The 11,167-nt window shown below is 36.7% G+C and overlaps 1 pseudogene; it reads right to left on the bottom strand.

The window, feature by feature from the left end:
- Window positions 1-6,787: 6,787 nt before the first annotated feature.
- Window positions 6,788-8,302, bottom strand: LOC147370593 (cilium assembly protein DZIP1-like; annotated as a pseudogene).
- Window positions 8,303-11,167: the final 2,865 nt, after the last annotated feature.

The following is an 11,167-nucleotide window of genomic DNA, read 5'->3' as shown; positions in this document are numbered from 1 at the left end:
CAGTAATTTTTTTGTATGTAATGTTAAACTCTTTGACATCATAAGAGCAATGTTTAGAGGTTTATTCAGTGGCTGAATGACAGACTTGAAATAGAATAGATGAAAGGCAAATATTTTGCCTGAAAGCTTTTATAATAGTGTATGTTCCACTCTGCTCAATATTATGTTGCAACCTGGCTGGGAGGAGAGTTTGGGGAAAATAGTTCCAAGTATATGTATGGCTGAGTCCCTTCCCTGTTCACCTGAAACTATCACAACATTGTTAATCAGCTATACTCCAGTACAAAATAAAAAGTTTTTAAAAACATAGTGCATGTTTCAGGCCATGAGAACTGAATTAATGTACAGTTGGTAAAAAAAGAAAGAGGGAAAAGAATTACAGAAAATTGAGGAAGGCTTTTTAAGATCCTCTAAAGAAAGATAAAACCTCTGTATGGAAGTTTATTCAAAGAAAAATATACTACTCAGTAAGTTATAACACAGTGTATACTAAATGAAAGAGATTTCTACTCTTTTTTTACTAATGATCTATGGGCAAGATAAAATTTCACTAATGCCATCTTTTCCCTATCATCTTATCACATCATTTCCAATAGGTTCCATAAATATATGCTTAAATAATGAATTTCTAGAAAAAATAGATAATACACTTTGAGCAAGAGTGAGTTTAAATATATGAAAAATTAAGCATGCATAATACAAACGGTAATATCTGCTGCTCTATATTCTACACAAGTGAAAAGAAATTATGTTTTCTAGCTGCTAAGAACCTTAGTAATCATAATCTCTTATTTTAATACAGAAAAAATAAAAAAAATATTAAAAGCTAAACTAAATAAACAGAAACAACTTGGCAAGGCTATTTATAGTGAGTGATAAAGTTGTCTTTTTTGTTTGTTTTACAAAATCTTCTTTATTTATCATTGGAGGTTTCTGAGATTCAGTTTTTAAAAAAATTACTTGAGTCAGGATTTGTGGTTTTGCTCTTCCAGACTGATTTGCTGTGTGTGTATGTGCTTAGTCACTCAGTCATGTCCAGTGCTTTGCCACATGTTAGACTGCAGCCTGCCAGGCTCCTTTGTCCATAGGACTTTTCAGGCACAAATACTGGACTGGGTTGCCATTTCCTCCTCCAGGGGATCTTCCCAACCCAAGGATTGAACCCACGTCTCCTGTCTCTCCTGCATTGCAGGCAGGTTCTCTACCCACTGAACCATCAGGCTTTCCCACTGCTTGTTAACAAACAAGCAAAAAGTGTTTATCTGTAAAAGTATAGACATTTCACTGGAGTTATTTTATCAAACAACTTGTGATATGCCTTCTTATATACCCCAATTCAAGTGTCCTAAGATCATTTCTTCAGAAAGATTTTGAAGTGTCCTTTCTTTCATATCCCCAAGGTCACTTTTTACTGGTCTTGTGACAATCCTGTAAAAGTCCATAGTTGTGAGATGATTTGAGAGGCATAGATGTAACTGCCAGACTTACTCACCAGATAGAAATTTGATAACCTTCAAAATAGAATCTATGAATGTATAGATAACCAAGCAGGTTTATTTGAAAATCATATTGATATTTAGTTTAAATATTTAAGATTTAGGCTTCAGTAAGATGTGTGGTATTCATATTATACGTTTCCTATAAGAGTGTGTTTCTGGACTTTTTTGAGCTCTCAGGATGTGTCAGGAAAAAAAAATCATGTTAGAGATAAGTAAAAATAAAAAATTAAATTCTGTGTTTTTTAAAGATTTGAAGTAAAAAATATGGTAAAGAAAGTATGTACTGTCAACAAAAACAAAATGCCAATTAACATTACCCATCAACAAGAATAATACAAAGAACAAAGTTTAAGAGTGCTAGCAATGTCTTAGTTTATTATTGGAAGAGTCCAAAGGAACAGAAAGCTGGGGTTCAGTGGGTGGATGCCACATGGAGCCTGGGGCACCCTTGTTCACAGGTTCCTGCCCTCCATTCTTTGAGGGGTGTCGCTGGAGGAATTAACTCTTTTTCTATTATTACATGTTTTCCCCAAGTTTGTTAAGAGCAAGACCTTTGGAATATTTATTTCCATCTTCCTTTGTATAAACTTAAAAATGTGATTAGGGCAAATAGTTTATTTTCCTTCAAGAACATGTGTTGTCAGATTTCTACTTCTCCAAATACTTAATATCCTTAGTGCTTTAATCTTTTACATTTATTTGAAACACTATTCTTTACTTATGTGCTTCCCTGGTGGCTCAGACACCACCTGAGTATGTATTACTGAGATATCTGAGTAAAGTATCCGCCTGCCAATGCAAGAGACCAAGAGACACAGGCTGCATCCTTGGGTCAGGAAGATCCTCTGGAGAAAGGAATGGCTACCTATTCCAGTATTCTTGCATAGAGAATTCCATGAACAGAGGAGCCTGGCTCGCTATGGTCCATGGGGTCACAAAGAGTCACACACAACTGAACGACTAACACGTTCTTTCACTTTCTCTACTTACTTCAAAACCAATATTACATTTTAGTTGTGGTTGTTTTTCAGTTGCTAAGTCATTTCTTACTCTGTGACTGTGGACTACAGCATCACAGCCTCCTCTCTCCTCCACTATCTCTTGGAGATTGCTCAAATTCACACCCACTGAGTCGGTGATGCTATCTAGCCATCTCATCCTCTGTCACCTCCTACTCCTTTTGCCTGCATTCTTTCCCAGTATTAGGGTCTTTTCCAGTGACTCACCTCTTTGCATCAGGTGGCCAAAGTATTGGAGCTTCAGCATAAGTCCTTCCAATTAACATTCCTCAGTTGACTTCCTTTAGTTTTTAAAAGTATAACTTTTTATATAGCACCATTTAATAAAAATAACAATGCCATAGAGACAAAAACCAAAGAAAAACAAAAAGGAAAGAGACAAGGTGCACATAGGATGAAAAAAGAATAGAAAAAGTCATTAAAGCCACCTACCTGGTCCTTCAAAGTTGGTGTGGTACCTGGAGAAATTGCAGCACAGTCTGACTCATTTTGCTGAAGAGAATACACACACCCATTATGAAGAAGAGAACTTTAACTTCCCTTAGTTTTAATAATTCACCATTGCGAAAACTAAATCTATTCCTTGGTATTACATTAAAAAATAATGAAGAAAAATGACTATAGTTTTAAAAGCTTTTTTAATCTGGTTTCCATGCTTATTCTATTACTGCGTTCCAGTAAGTAGACTTGAATATCTCATCTTCTGTGGCTATGTTTTTTTTTTCTTTAAGATAGAAACAGAAAAATAGATTTTATTATGAATTACCCTCCAGAGAATGTTCCTTTTGATTGAATTTTCTCTTTGATTTTACTGGACAAAGGATGATAGTAATTAGAGGAATGTGGGCTAATCTAACTAAATATATATATGTATATATATAATTTAAATTATATCAGTTCTTTATGTTTTACTCTAATATCTGATACAAAATCTTAATATAATAAGAAATTACCAAAGCATTTTGTCTGTATCATTCCTGAGTTGTAACTATGAGACTGATTGAAAAACCCAATTTTTAAAGCATACACGATGACATTAGGCCATATTATTCAGAAACTGACCTGAAATCATGTAAATGTTTCTGGATTTCTTTATAAATTATTATATGAAGTTATACAATGTTAAGAAGAAATCACATCTTTTTGTCTTCCTCTATCAATTCAGAAAAGAAACTGAGGGTATGCAGAAGACTATAGTTCATTTTAGTTCAGTTCAGTCACTCAGTCGTGTTCAACTCTTTGCAATCCCATGGACTGCAGCACCAAGGCCTCCCTACCCATCACCAACTCTCGGGGTTTATTCAAACTCATGTCCATTGAATCAGAGATGCCATCTAACCATTTCATCCTCTGTCATCCCCTTCTCTTCCCACCTTCAATCTTTCTCATCATCAGGGTCTTTACAGATTAGTAAATTCTTCCAATCAGGTGGCCAAAATATTGGAGATTCAGGTTTAGCATCAGTACTTCCAATGAATATTCAGGACAGATTTCCTTTAGGATGGACTGGTTGGATCTCCTTGCTGTCCAAGTGACTCTCAAGAATCTTCTCCAACACCACAGTTCAAAAGCATCAATTCTTTGGTGCTCAACTTTCTTCACAGTCCAACTCTCACATCTATACATGACTACTGGAAAAACCATAGCCTTGACTAGATGGACCTTTGTTGGCAAAGTAATGCCTCTGCTTTTTAATATGCTATCAAGGTTTGTCATAGCTTTTCTTCCAAGGAGCAAGCCTCTTTTAATTTCATGGCTAAAATAACCATCTGCAGTGATTTTGGAGCTGGAAAATATAAAGTCTGTCACTTTTTCCACTGTTTCCCCATCTATTTGCCATGAAGTGATGGAAACAGATAGCATAATCTTAGTTTTCTGAATGTTGAGTTTTAAGCCAACTTTTTCACTTTCTTCTTTCACTTTCATCAAGAGGCTCTTTAGTTCTTTTTTGCCTTTTTCCATAAGTGTGGTGTCATCTGAATATCTAAGGTTATTGATATTTCTTCTGGCAATCTTGATTCCAGCTTGTGCTTCATTCAGTCCAGCATTTCACATGATATACTCTGCATATACAACCTTGACGTACTGTTTCCCTATTTGGAACCAGTCTGTTGTTCCATGTCCAGTTCTAACGATTATTTCTTATGCTGCATAAAGATTTCTCAGGAGGCAGGTCAGATGGTCTGGTATTCCCATCTCTTGAAGAATTTTCCACAGTTTATTGTGATCCACACAGTCAAAGGTTTGGCATAGTCAATAAAGCAGAAGTATATCTTTTTCTGGCACTCTCTTGCTTTTTGATGATCCAGCGAATGTTGGCAATTGGATCTCTGGTTTCTCTACCTTTCCTAAACCCAGCTTGAACATCTGAGAGTTCATGGTTCATGTATTGTTGAAGCCTGGCTTGGAGAATTTTGAGCATTACTTTGCTAGCAGGTGATATGAGTGCAATTGTGCAGTAGTTTGAGCATTCTTTGGCATTGCCTTTCTTAGGGATTTGAGTGAAAACTGACCTTTTCCAGTCCTGTGGCCACTGCTGAGTTTTCCAAATTTGCTGGCATATTGAGTGCAGCACATTAATGGCATCATCTTTCAGGATTTGAAATAGCTCAACTTCAATTCCATCACCTCCACTAGCTTTGTTCATAGCGATGCTTCCTCAGGCCCACTTGATTTCACATTCCAAGATGTCTGGCTCTAGGTGAGTGATCACACTATCGTGGTTATCTGGATCATGAAGATATTTTTTGTATAGCTCTTCTGTGTATTCTTGCCACCTCTTCTTAATATCTTCTGCTTCTGTTTGTCCATACCATTACTATTTCTGTCCTTTATTGTGCCCATCTTTGCATGAAAAATTCCCTTGGTATCTCTAATTTTCTTGAAGAGATCTCTAGTCTTTCTCATTCTATTTTTTCCTCTATTTCTTTATATTGATCACTGAGGAGGAGTTTCTTATCTCTCCTTGCTATTCTTTAGAACTCTGCATTCAAATGGGTATATCTTTCCTTTTCTCTTTTTCCTTTCACTTATCTTCTTTTCACAGCTATTTGTAAGGCCTCCTCAGACATCCATTTTGCGTCTTGTTTTCCTTTGCTTGGGGATGATCTTCATCACTGCCTCTTGTACAATGTCATGAACCTCCATCCATAGTTCTTCAGGCACTCTGTCTTTCAGATCTAATCCCTTGAATCTATTTCTCACTTCCACTGTATAGTCATAAGGGGTTTGATTTAGGTCATACCTGAATGGTCTAGTGGTTTTCCCTACTTTCTTCAATTTAAGTATGCATTTGGCAATAAGGATTTCATGATCTGAGCCACAGTCAGCTCCCAGTCTTATTTTTGCTGACTGTATAAAGCTTCTCCATCTTTGGCTGCAAAGAATATAATCAATCTGATTTCAGTGTTGACCATCTTGTGATGTCTATGTGTAGAGTCTTCTCTTTTGTTGTTGGAAGAGGGTATGTGCTAGGACCAGTGCATTCTCTTGACAAAACTCGGTTAGTCTTTGCCCTGCTTCATTCTGTACTCCAAGGCCAAATTTGCCTGTTACTACAGGTATTTCTTGACTTTCTACTTTTGCATTCCAGTCCCCTATAATGAAAAGGACATCTTTTTGTGTTAATTCTAGAAGGTCTTGTAGGTCTTCATAGAACCATTCAACTTCAGCTTCTTTAGCTTTACTGGTCCGGGCATAGACTTACATTACTGTGATATTGAATGGTTTGCCTTGGAAACGGAGATCATTCTGTCATTTTGGAGACTGTACCTAAGTACTGCATTTCAGACTCTTTTGTTGACTATAGAAGGAACATTAACTATTAGCCCAAAGTTATGCACTGTCTTTCTGGGATTACTTAAGCCCAAAGTAACTGCTCTATTAAATAAGAACAGATCATAAGACCATCATAGGTAATATATCAAAGAAAATCTGGTAAATGCACTCTTTGTTACTAAAAACAAACAAAAATAAGAGTTACAGCAAGAAATTGTGATGAAGCAAAACTATAGGATTAATATCTACTTCTACAGAATAGTTTGGAGAAATTGGTATATGGAGACAAAGAAAGTTCCTGTGTTTAACATCTTTTCATCTTGGATTAACAATCAAACTCAAATGGTACTGCTGCTGTTGTTGTTTATTCATTAAGTCATGTCCAACTCTTTGTGATCTCATAGACTGTAGCCCCCTAGGCTCCTCTGTCCATGGGATTTTCCAGGCAAGAATACTGAAGTTGGTTGCTGTTTCCATTTCCAGTGGATCTTCTCAATCCACAGTTCTTAGCCCTCTATTCAAGGGATCGCTTGGAATACCGTGTATATTTGTATTAATCCCCAAGATTTCCAGTTTCTCCACAAAATTCTGCTCCAAAACGGTTCTTATTTCCTTAGTGAGAGAAGGCTTATTCTTCAGTTTTCCTTGTATGTATCTAGTTGTCATTTAATTTCTGTTCATTTTCCCTTACATGTGCCATTGTTAGACTTGACTTCACATCCACTGTCTGGGGGGTTGGAGCATTCATAGGTACAGTTGGGGCAGTTGGCTTAGATTCAAAAGTCTGCCAGGTTAAAAGATTCCCTTATGGTTCTGTCACTGTTTAATGATTTAGTGGCAAACGCTTTAATCTGCTGTCTCTGAGTGATAATCGGCTCGTTCTGCTCCTGGAATCTCGGCCCTAGCTCTTCTATCCTTTTCTTGTAGAAGACATTACTTGCACTTTGATCATCTATCACTGAGGTTTGAAGTTTCTGCCTATGTGACAGGAGCCGGCTCTTTTCTTTCTTGTGTTCGTGAGGAAGAGCCTGAACATGAACTGTCCACTTGCTTTCCTGACTGTCAAGTAGCTGCAATCACATTATGGAAATCATGGGGATGCTGAGGACATGCTTCTTTAAACTCATGTGCATCTTTTAGCATACCTATGTTAGACTTGATCTGCATATTGGGCTTCTTGATTTCTGACAATTGATATTCTAATGTTGAGTTCTTAGAAGTCAGTCCTTTAAACTCTTTCATAAACATTTCCTTGACTTTTTCCATTTCATCAACTAGTTTCTCCTTTTCTTCATCTTTCCATCTATCAAATAACTTCAAAAATTCTTCCTCTTTTGTTTTCTGTATTTCATATTCCTTAGAGAACTTGACTGCATGCACATGCTGTGCCGCCTGTAGCTGAGACTTGGTGAGCTGCAACTTCAACATGTCGATCTCACTTTGGAGCTTGTCCGTCTGCGTCCTTGTCTTATACTCAAGATGTGAATCTTCAGGGTGGCAGCACTGAATATGACTTTGTAGGAAAGCTTGGTTCATAAAGGCCTTGTCACAAAAATGGCACTGGTAATAGCTGGCTTTGGCCTCAATCATCTGCTGCTGGGTAGGCATCAACTTCTTCCTGCGTTTACACTCTTCCTTGAGCAGCTTGATCTTGCCCGCTTGCTTGGCGAGGAGCTTCCTGCTCTTCTCGCCCCCAGCCAGGCTCGAGCACAGCAGCTCCTCCAGGTCGTACAGCTGCGAGGTGCGCAACTCCTGCGAGTGCAGCAGGTACTTGATGGTGAGCTGCTCCAGGTGGATGAGCTTTAGCAGCACCTGGTCCACCTATGACTGGCAGCTTAAATATTTCTCGTCCTCCAGCTTGCAGAAGGTGATGTTCTCCTGCAGCATGTGCACGTCCACGGCACCAGCCACCTTGTCCACTTTGATGGTGCTCAGCCGCGGCTAGTCCACACTCTCCAGTTACAGTCGGAACTGGAAGAAGGGCAGGGAATAAGCCAGGTGGTAGGATTAATGTTGCTGACATGTTCATCAAAAATTGAACTAAAAGAAGATTTAAAGTGTACAGATGTGGATGATGACGACTGGGACATATCATCCTTAGAGGAAGAGAAATCTATGCAGAGAAGAGTTGGGAGAGAAGGAACCTCCTCCACCTGTGAACAATGAGTCTAATTCTACTCAAGTGCCAATGCCTGGGGTGCAACTAACCTGAAAGGGCCGAAGGGAGAAGGACCTCAGGATGAATCCAGTACACTGAAAAGCGGCTTAGTAACTGTGACTGATTTGAGTGACTTTTTAGACATGTAACTGTCACCCTGTGCGACAGGAGGTCCCTCCAGACTTCAACAGTATTTGGTATCACAGTATTTCAGCACTGCTTACACAATTATAATTGTCCTGCCTGACAGTATCTCCTGCAGTAACAAGGAAACTGGCTCTCAGAGAACAAGAGTCTCTTCAATGGCACCTAATGCAATGTTAAAAAAAAAAAAAAAGCAAATTGTCAACAGTATTTTGAAGCATATAAAGGTGTTTAATACTGCTATTGCTTAAAAATAATGTGTCACTGAAGTCATAAAAAGTTTTTTCTTTGGAATGGTACTCTAGGTGTATTTTTTTCAACTAATTTTTAAGTGAACTCTTTTTTTTAAATGATAGCAGATTTTATTTTAAACTTTTTTTTTTTAAATAATCTTTCTTAGGTACATTTTCATGTTGGAAGTGTTTTATTACAAAGTTCTATTAGTATCCTGAAAATGGAATTGGTGGAAATTAGTGAAATTTTAAGAGTGGACAGCTTATTTTTCATCTAGAAGTAAGTTTAGAGTTAATCAAAATATAGCTAGGCCCATGTTAACTACATTTTCCAGAAGTAGTTTTACCATATGCAGCTTTGGGCCACTGTAAAGCATGTTATTTTAGAACTTGAAATACTATTTCTGCAGCATAAACTTGATCTTGGATATTTTATGAATATAAAATAGCCATTTAAAATATCAATTAATTTATCAGACTATGAATAGAAGAGATTGAGTCAATACTGAATTCATACGTCTATGTTTTTTTTCCCCACTTTTTTAAATGTCCAGCCTGCATTAGAAAATACCTCAAAACTAATTTTGTTATATTCTTAATAGTGACATCGTCAATAGTCAACACGTTCATATAAGCTGGTTTTTGCATTTTTTTATACTTTGTGGTACTATCTGTACTCTTGTTTTCCCCCACCAAAGTAATATTTTTTTAAGTAATATTTTAACTAAATGGTCTGTGAGGATTTGGATCTGTCTTCATTTTGTCCACCTTTCAAGTAAAACCCTCTATGACACACACACACGCACAATATATAGTAATTGATTATAGTTTAAATGGGGCCTTCCTGGGTGGCTCAGCAGTAAAGAATCTGCCTGTGATGAGGAAGATGCAGGAGATCCCACAGGTTCAATCCTTGGGTCGGGAAGATACCCTGCATGAGGACATGGCAACTCACTCCATTATTCTTGTCTTGGAGAATCCTATGAACAGTGGAGCCTGGCAGACTACAGCTCACAGAGTTGGATACGAGTGAAGCAACTGAATACATAGTTTAAATGTCCTAAGTCCAATACAGTTTATTCGATTTTACACATAAAAGATGAATGTAATATGCTGTAAGGAGGTGATAACTGTGTTTGTCATTGAACCATGCAGACAAATTTCCTAATGCTGAGTTCATTGCCTTTTCTTTTCTCTTTGCATCTCATCCTGGCTTAGTTTCTCTGACTTTCACTTCATGTTATTTATCACCCAACATCATGGTTTATTCCATGTGTAACAGGCAGAAACTAGAACTGTTTATTCTGAAAAGATAGTTATAAGAAACCTCTTCATTACAGCAAAATTTTCATTACAGATTCATATTTTAGCATTTATTTTAAATATTATCATCTCTGTATGTGGGGAGAGGTAGATATAAGGAATTCACACATTTTTCTTTTTAATTTGGGCTCTTTGCATATTATGACAATATTGACTAAAATATATTCTTTAAAAAATTGTAAAACAGACTTTTTTTTAATATAAAGACATCATTTTAAAAGTTGTTTACTTTTTACTACAAATAGCTTTTCTTTCCAAAAATATTTCTTTCTTTGTAAAAGTATAGAATGATGAAAAAAATAATATTCTTGGGCTTATATTACAAAAGTCAAGTTGTCTTTCAATAAAGGAATAGTTTCAGTCTTGCGAAGTTAATTTTAACAAACTTTGTATAAGCAATTATTTTCCACTGGCTGTTGCTCTAAAAGCCAGAGGATATTTTATTATTAAAAAGTGTTTTATAGATGAAATGCACTTACAGCATAGCAAAACTTCCTAAATAACATAGAAAAGACAATAACTTTTAAATAATAAAAAATTTCAAGGCAAAGGCAATAACTTTCTTATAAATTATTAACCATGTTTTAATACTGAACACATTCAAACTACTAGCAGTTCTGAACTACTGTAAGTACTCAGGTAGAAAAACAAGTAAAATATGGTATAGCACACAAAATTTATCAGACAATTGTCTGTGCTCTAAGCATGCTAGTTTCAATATATAAGGAATTATGATTTGAACAATGTTTTTAATTTTTTCCAATTTTTGCAAACACTATTATTTCACACAGTGTCTTTTTATGGCTACTTATTTGTAACAATAAGAAACCACAGACATCATTGGATGAACTAAATCCTTTTCTAGTCAATACTCAGTTAAGTTCAGTTCAGTTGCTCAGTCGTGTCCGACTCTTTGTGACTCCATGAATTGCAGCACACCAGGCCTCCCTGTCCATCACCAATTCCCAGAGTTCACTCAAACTCACATCCATAGAGTCTGTGATGCCATCCAGC

Source organism: Bos grunniens, chromosome 6 (genome assembly GCF_055505025.1).
Source record: "Bos grunniens cultivar Pamir isolate PY7600 chromosome 6, Bosgru_T2T1.0, whole genome shotgun sequence".
Taxonomy (NCBI): Eukaryota; Metazoa; Chordata; class Mammalia; order Artiodactyla; family Bovidae; genus Bos; species Bos grunniens.
Note: the sequence above shows the minus strand (reverse complement) of the source record. Positions and strands in the feature narration are given on the sequence as shown.